Source organism: Spea bombifrons, chromosome 3, assembly GCF_027358695.1.
Source record: "Spea bombifrons isolate aSpeBom1 chromosome 3, aSpeBom1.2.pri, whole genome shotgun sequence".
NCBI classification, from domain to species: domain Eukaryota; kingdom Metazoa; phylum Chordata; class Amphibia; order Anura; family Pelobatidae; genus Spea; species Spea bombifrons.
The window spans coordinates 26,929,169-26,938,383 of record NC_071089.1 but is presented as its reverse complement, the minus strand read 5'-3'; positions in this window follow the sequence as shown (position 1 = coordinate 26,938,383).

The window sequence follows — 9,215 nt, the reverse complement described above, 5'->3', positions numbered from 1 at the left end:
TGAAGCCGGCTAGCAGTAGTTGCCCTCAATACCTATGGTCATGTGCTGTTCTAAGCTGCAGCGGGGCGCACTCAGCAGCTTGACTTGGTAGAGAATGAATATCCCCCAAAAAAAATACTAATGCCAACAACACTCACGCCTGTGTTTGTTTCCAATACCATAAAAATGAGTACTTAACTTTTCATTGAACTGTCCTTTTAGATTAATATAGCTATATCTATCTATATGTCTATCTATATACCTATATAGATATATAGATATCTATATATATAAATACATATACCGTATTTGCTCGATTATAGGATCCAGGTCTTCTGCAATGCAGCGAGGGATCCTTCTCTCTGGCAGCCGGTGAACATCTGCGAGATGCACTCATATCCGGATCTTAGTCTTATAGTCAGACCTCTGTTTGAGGCCAAATTATAAGACGAGGGGTATTTTGCAGAGCATTTGCGCAGAAAAAAAACTTGTCTTATTATCGAGCAAATACGGTGTGTAATTATCAGACTTGTGTTATTTTTAACAAGATTTCACCATTTTGTATGAATCTCCAATAACGAAACAAACAAAAACGAATGATAAAATCTTTGAAATTTCTTTAAGATTAATTAATTCGTTTGCCACATTTTGGCGCAATTAAAACCTGTTTTGGCGCTCTTTGATGAGGTAAAGTGGAAACGGGCCGTATGGAGGAGGGTACATATAAATAACTGAGGTAGCCAAAAACAAAAAATCTGTGGGAATGGTTTGATTAATTGTTATGGCTGCTATCTAAAGGTTGTCAGCAGAAATAAGTGGTTTCTAAGTGACAAACAAATAAAAGTTTCCTAAAGCAAGCATCCGTTAAAGCAAACTAATTGATGACCGCCATTCAACTGAGGCTCTGCATTAATGGTGAGAATGGAAGCCCATAATGACTTCTACACAGCTAAGAAAGTGCTGTAAACGCATACGATTTTCTTACCGCTCATTTAGCATAAAACCATTTGGTGGCATTCAAGGCATGTTGTATGCCCATTTATTAGCACCCATTGCCCCTTCTGTCCTCGTAGTTTAAGGATGACTAGGCCTAGGGCAACATCCAGGTGCAGTGCACAGCCACCTCACTGTTTGCCACAAAGTTGTTACATTGCTAATGAAACGTGCATCAGGCTGCCTCCTCTGCTTTCCCCCCCACCGGTTATTCCAATACGTTTAGTTGCTTACCTTTTGGTGACGTTTTGTTGGTGTTCCATTTTTTAAGGCCAGCACTGATGTGGGGGTCGATGTTCAGTAGTAGGTCTGACTCTCTAGGAATATCTCACCACCATTGTTGTATGTGGATATTCACTTTGCGGACATCACATTTATATTTATTATTTGGATTAATAATTTACAGTGAGAAGGCTATTGGAGGATTGGTGTGTGCCTTTTAACTTTGTGTTTAATATTTTTGGACAAAATGCACATTACCTTTCTCTGTGTTTGTTTCATAGACTTCTGCCTTATGGAGGTATTTGGCATCATTTTATTACAGACTCATTAAAAGTTGTATTTCATGTTCTTTTCCTTTTTGTTTTTATATTGACTTACTTATACGGTTTACCCCCGATGTAATAAATACTCTAGCACATCTGTTGTGTCAGCGTTCTACCTCAGGTCAGTGCTTCTTTGTATTTGAAGAACGGCTGTTAAGTTTCATTACGTTTACATTATATTTATTTATGAAGCGCCAGCAAAGGAGAAGAGGGCCCTGCTCTTGCGAGCTTACATTCTAGTCGGTGGTTGAGGGGGGAGCGAGACAAAAGGAGAGGACAGCTTGGATGGGGATGAGTTGATCTGGTTCAGATGATGTGTTGAAGCTGCAGATAACTTGATTATGATGATGGTTGGGAGTACTGGGAAGGAATGTTGTATGCCTCCCTAAACAGGTTTATAAATGATACATAAGGATACACAAAGCAGGTAAGCACACAAATACTTATTGTGTATGAGTATGAGGGAAGTCAGACTCTAAATAGAACATAAAAGTGGAATGGAAAATAGGTTTAACCTAATAAACTCACATGTGTATACCCTTGTCAATGCACATGGAGTTAAGTGGTGGTGTCTGAGAACAAGTCACTACGCATCAGTTTTATAATGACAGAAGTCATCAGTAGCAGATAAGCAGCTTATCGAAGCTCACTAGTCCACCAAGAAGCTTTGGGAACCCCTAAACCCTGGGACCTCCTGCACCACAGTGGTAGAATGCGCTCCTTGTGCATGCGTGCACAAAGTTTCTGAACATAGTCATTTGGGTTGAAAAAAGACACAAGTCCATTAAGTTCAACATTGCAGTTGATCCAGAAGAAGGTGGGGGGAAAAAAACCCACATTGAAGTGATTTTCAATTGTGTCTCAAAAAATTCATTTTCTACTCCAAAGTAGCACTTATTTCTCACTAAATCAACAAGCTTTAACTAATCAAGTCCTTATAACCAATTATACCCCTTTATATTCATCTTCGCTTAACAATTCTATCCCACATTTAAAGGCATCTATTGAGTTTTATTCCACAATCTCCGTTGTAATGCACTCCTTCTCGCTGCTTTAAGTAAAAGAACTCCTTTCTTCAAGTCTGAATTCATGACCTCTTGTTCTTTCCTATTAATGAACAGGTCATAAGAGAACGGGTAGTATTATCCCTGTATGTATTTGTATAATGATATCATATGCCCTCTAAGATGCAAACAAATTCAACTTCTCTAGCCTTGTTCCATTCCTCTTATTAACTATGTAGACTCTCTCCCTCATTTTGAACATCATCCTGTTGCACAACACCAGCAATTCGCTTTTCTGCAATGCATTTTGATATGGTGATGTCACAAATTCATTATAAAAATTTCTGTTGATCTACTCACATGCTGATTGTTTTAGCACAATGATTGGATCGCCTTTTAATGCCCTATTCTCAGTCTCAGGATGCAATATGTAACAAATGAGCAATACAGTGAAATACAGGGTTCTTTAACTGGGTCACCCTCGGACCATTTTCTATCAAGCAACTTTGAAGCATGTAACTTATCTCATACAAATTCAAATTTTGGATTGAAACCAACCATTATCCCACACTGCCGTCCTGTGGATATTCAGCAATACTGGCCGGTAACGTTCTTCATTTATATATTCCAAAAGCCACTTTAAAAGAAATAGTCCCTATTTCCTCCTCTGTTCTCCATTAAGGCACTTAGGACATTTGTTGTGTGTCACAGCATTTTACATCTTTAAATGTGTATTTAAACTGTAATATGTTTATTGACATACCTGGGAACTCCGGTTGAAGCACCGCTTCTCCGGTTCTCCAGGTCAAGACCCGAATCCTCTGGGTTGCGGGAGCGGGGTCTTGACACTCCCCGCTCCCCACCCATTTTCCCTTTAAATGGGGGTGTTTCCCGCTGACATCAGCGGGAGCGCTGACGATGTTGATGGGAATGGGCAGTCCTGGCCGAGTCCCGCAAGGGAATGCGGAGCCCAAAAGTTCCCAGGTATGTTGATTGGAGGGTGTAAATAAAAAAAACAACATTCACAGTAAATCTCTTGCTCAGTAGCACAAAATTTCAGTAGATTTACCTCACCCCGCTAAAATAAACTTGCCCCTCTTTGGCCTTCCATTATGATTTGTATTTTGAAAGACTATTTCATTTTACATTTTGTGTGTTAAGTATATAATTCTATTAATGACCAAACAATAACAAATAGGAAACTATATATAGCATTAATCAAAGGTGTAACCCAACAATCAGCATTAACAATTCAACACACTATATGGACAAAAGTATTGGGACACCTGACCATCACACCAACAGGGACTTTTGCATTCTAAATACATAGACATTAAAAAGTAGTTTTTCTCCCCTCTGCAACTATAACAGCTTCTACGCTTCTGACAAGGCTTTCCACAAGATTTTTGGAGTGTTTCTGTAGAGATTTTTGTCCATTCATCCAGTACAGCATTTGTGTATTCAGGCACTGATGTTGGATGAAAAGTCAAGTTCGTCCACACCAAACTCATCCAACCACGTCTCTATGGACCTTGCTTTGTGCACTGGAGCACAGTCATGCTGGAATAGAAAAGGGTCTTCCCCAAACAGTTCCCACAAAGTTGGAAGCATAGCATTGTCCAAAATGTATGCCGAAGCATCAAGGTTTCCCTTCACTGGAGGTAAGGGCCCCAAAGCCTGAAAAACATCCTCATACCATTATCCCACCAAACGTTACAGTTGACACAATGCAGTCAGACAGGTAATGTTCTGATCCGCCAAACCCAGACTCCCCATCAGACTGCCAAGCAGAGAAGCCTGATTCCTCACTCCACAGAACAGGTTTCTACCGCTCCAAAGTCCATTGGCGGCATGCTTTACACCACTTGATCTGACGCTTGGCATTGTACTTGGTGATGTACTTGAATGCAGCTGCTTGGCCACGGAAGCCCATTCCATAAAGCTGCCCCCACACAGTTTTTGTGCTGATATTATGCCAGTGGAAGTTTGGAACTCCTCAGCTTCAGAATCAGCAGAGCATTGGCGACTTTTACGCACCATGCACCTCAGCACTCGTTGACCCCGCTCTGTGACTTCATGTGGTCTTCTGCTTAATGGCTGAGTTGCTGCGGTTCCTAAACACTTCCACTTTCCAGTAACACCACTTACAGTTGACCACAGAATATCCAGCAGGGATGAATTTCCACTAACTGACTTATTGCAAAGGTGGCATCCTATCACAATTCAATGAGTTCTTCAGAACGATACATTTGTTTGTAAATGCAGACTGCATGGCTAGGTACTTGATTTTATACATCTGTGGCAATGAGTCCTGAATTTTAGAATTAAGAGTTGTTCCCAACCATGTGTAATACAAAAAGCATTTTACATATGTGATCAGCTGGGTAGTTTATTTAAATTAATTATGGACTAATGTATGTGTGTGTGCATATAAATTGCCATTTTTATGATATTCAGTATCACTAATATATTAGGGCTAGTGCCGAGATTTCTTGGCTAGGACCCGAGCACTTGCCCACCAACTTTAACCCACAGGTGGTGGGGTACAGGCAAGGGGTGGTTCAGAGAGGGAGCCTCCCATGGAACCCCAGTTTCTATGACTTCCAGGAGAACGAGGTTCCGCCGGCGCGGTCATGGAGCGCATGCTCGGCTGTATTGCGGTCTGTCCCAGGAAACTTGGAAACTGCTACCGCTCAGGGTCCCAACCGGAGTGGTGTATAAAAGGCTCTGTGTTTCCCAATAACGTGTTGTTGTTGTTCACCTTAACATTAGTCTTGTCTAATGATCAAGGGACCTGCTATATCACTCATTGTCCTTTTCAGGGCAATTACAGCACCGTATTGGCTACGTCTCGGCGGGCTACGGTGTTACTACACCGAGGATACAGAGTCGGTTCCCGATCCCTTCAAAGCAGTATCGTCTAGCGCTGGAAGCGGTTAACCCTTGTGGTACAGGGAGAAAGCAATGAACAGCTGACAGGTGTACCCAGTCGGGGTACAGGGCGTCCCGTCACAGGTAGCAATTCTGTCCCTGGGAATCTTTGAAACAAGTAGCTCTTGAAATGTCAGAATTGACAACTGAACTGTTGGGCCGTATCGTTTTTGTTAGTAAGAATAACCAAATATTGCCTTTAACCACAGTTCCCTACAGACGGGGAAAAGCTGTTCGTAACAGTGAAATCCTTGTGTTTTGCCGTTTCTGAAATTTATTGACTAAGAGTTAATATAATATTAAGAGTTGTGGTTTCAATTAACCAAACTCATTATGCCATCTTTCCCTATTTAATGATATACTATGTGGGGCCATCCAAGCTCTTGTTGTGGCAGAAAGTTGACCCATTATAATACATAGGGAGGTTGCTGAATTAAAATTACTTGTGTTAATATAAGGACTGCATATTTGAGTACTCACAAAAGTACTTTAATATGTATTCCTTGTTTAGGAGACTGTCTGGGACACTTAAGTGTAACAAACCATCATCTGACATCCTGACACTCTAATTAGCAGGAAGGAACAAGAGAATAAATACATACAATATGCTTATGTAGGCTCCAGTGTAAGACCACCAGTCAAAGTGGTCCTAGAGACTATGGATCGGGGAGGCAACTGCACCCCCACTTGAACCTATTGTTCCACCAGTGATAGAGAAGTTGCCAATACCCCAATAGTTCACATTTATTGCTTTTTCCCAGCTCTGATTTCTCTCCTGTCAACACCCAACACCTTGCAGTATTACGTGAAAAATCCAGATATACCGGTAATTATTTTGTTATATGGCTTGCACAGCCAACATGCCATTATTTCAAAAGGCCGGAGGGACACTATGGAACAGGGTTTTACCAAAGCACTTGTTGTGTCTACGTGGTGTATCTATAGCTATTTCTATCACTGAAAATGACATTAGGATAACGGATCCATTTACACAGTTCAATGAATACGCACATTTTCTGCTGCTTATTCAAACATTGTAACGTTTTAAGGCTGTCGAGAACTTTGAAGCTCCTAGAAAGGGGGTATTTATGAATCACACTTGGAGGATTAAAAGGTTTCTCCTTACTGCAGGAAAATACATCTGCTCCGTGGCACGGTTTTGCACAGAATTTGCTGCATCTTCTTTGTAGGGTACCAGGAAGAGAGATGGAAAATCAAAGCCCTTAAAAAAAATTACCCCCCACCAAAACATTTTTTATTCTATTATTTACCGCTGTAATCAAATTTGACATTTAAAAAATCCACCCAGGCATCTGCATACTAATAACCACTTGGTGAAACAAAAGCAGGGCTGATTGTATCTATTCTGTATGTAATGTAAGGACCTGTCGCCTTGAATTAACTGGTCAGTTTTATAATCACATTTTAACAAATGTCATAACCTTTCCAACCCTATTAACCTTTGAAAACCTCAATGAAACAAGCAACTTGAGCTTGAGTAAAAAAAGCATACAAATGATAGATTATATTCAACCTCCCACTAAATGTATACATGTAATTAAATGAACGGAAAGGTTATGCCCTGAATTTAATTTCTAAATGACCTTTATGTTGTGAAAATAAGACTGTTGAGTTACAGTATCAATAACAAAATAAAAACACACTTTAAATATTTAAAGCTTGCACTTTATAGTTAAAGATCTAGCAATTCTATTCAGTTGAATATAAGGAATCATATCTACATGACTGCTACTATGAAATGACAACTGTTCTGCTTCCATTTTGCACACTTGATCTATGACAGGGGTGTCCAAGTTTTTTCTGCAGTGGGCCACTTCATCAGAAGTGTATGTGTGCGTGGGCCGCACTCCTTTTTCACGGAGAGAAAATATGGCCTTTTAGCTTTATAATGCATATTAATACAGGGTTAATTTGGCAAAATGCCGAAACAAAAAAAAATAAAAAACCCACCGAAAATAATCATCCGTAGGGGCCCTGCTGCTTCCCTCTGTGTTGCTCAGCAGCGTATCTTGCTCCGTCGAGGGGAAGCAGGAACCCAGCGGAGTCACATAAATGCGCATAACCTCACGTGACTCCGCTCCGTTCCTATTCCCCTGGGCAGGTCAAGAGAAGTTCAAACAGCGAGCGGCACCGGAAGATCTGCAGTTCAGGTAAGGGTGGGGATGGGTGCATGAATGAGTGTACGTGAATGAGGGAATGAATGTTTGAGATGAATGCATGTGATAGCATGGATGTGTAAGTAGAGGGGGCAGGGTACAGGGAGGCTGTAGGTCATGTGCATGTATTGGCTGCTTGTGCATGATAGGAGTATCATTGCTATGTAAAATCTATGATTACTAACTGCAATCACGCTCCTATCATGCCCAGGCATTCCCAGATTCCAGCATGTACTGGCTGACTTGGCATGATAGGAGTGTGACTGCAGTTAGTAATCATATTTAATATAGCAATGACACTCCTATCATGCAGAAGCCGCCACAGTAGCAAAAGCTAGCAGAAATTACACTTCCATTATGGCAATTGGTAATACTTACTTTTTCCTGCTCTCCTCCGATGTGATGACCCTCTCCTTGCCACGAGGAACACCTTCTGTGGGCCCACCCCCCGGAACGCACAACAGCTGCTTTGAACTTTGCAGCCGGGTTTTGAATGTGGTCTGCCGGTCCGCCGCGTGAGTGAACAGGACTGGCCACTCTGCACCTCGAAGTCCGGTGGGCCGCATTTGGAAGGCCCTGATCTATGACATGTATTACATGCCTATATTCTAGGTTAAAATAACTTTGTTCGGTACATTGCACTAAGTTTTCCTTTTCGTTGTACAGTTCCTAAATCCCATTGGATTAGGAATGGTACCTAGCCTGTTATGTCACATCCATCATAAATGACAGGAACGTTGAGATTTCTATTCCTGTCCTTTGCTCAGCTTTGATGACAATATTCATCTCCAGAAGCGCATATCAAACCGGAAGCCTCAAAGTGAAATCCTACTAAAACAAGAATAAAGTCATTTTAAATTATATTATCCTTTCTGCAGGCAGAGATAACGTGCTTTATACTAATCCAGTTCCCAATTATTGTAAAAGTAAGACATACATGGAAAGATAATGAAGTCTTAATATGAACATCTGGCTTTCGTACAGCTCTTTGTTAAGATAGCAATGATCTTATTAGATGACCTATAAGTTCATGCAATATATTACTGCCAATGTTGAACTTAATGGACTTGTATCTTTATTTCAACCTAATTTACTATGCTACTATCCAATAGATCTCTTTTCAGTCCCTTCCTGTGTTCTTGAGACATTTCTTTAGAAATAGTTAATGCAATATGCAGCCATAAGTGTGTAATATCACACACTATAAAAAGGGACAGACCGGGTACCTGTTCATACATGTGTAAAGGCTGGTGACAATTTATCTTTACAGAACAGAGAGCACCCAGTATGTTTCATCTTGCACATGGCTATACAAACAACCGTCAAACTGGAATACAGATATTATAAAGCGGTAGATGGCATGGCAGACATAAGTATAGAATTAATCCAAGTCTATTCGGTCCTAATTACAGGGGGAACTTGGTAAGGCCAACTAAAGCACAGAGAACGTTCTGGCAGGGTAGAGGATTTCTGTGAGTGGAAGAACTTGCTGAGATGCCTCCACCTCATCACGGATTATCAGGACGTCCCAACAAGTACACCAGGGGACCATGTTGCTTGTAAGCACGATGTCCAATTACAAATAA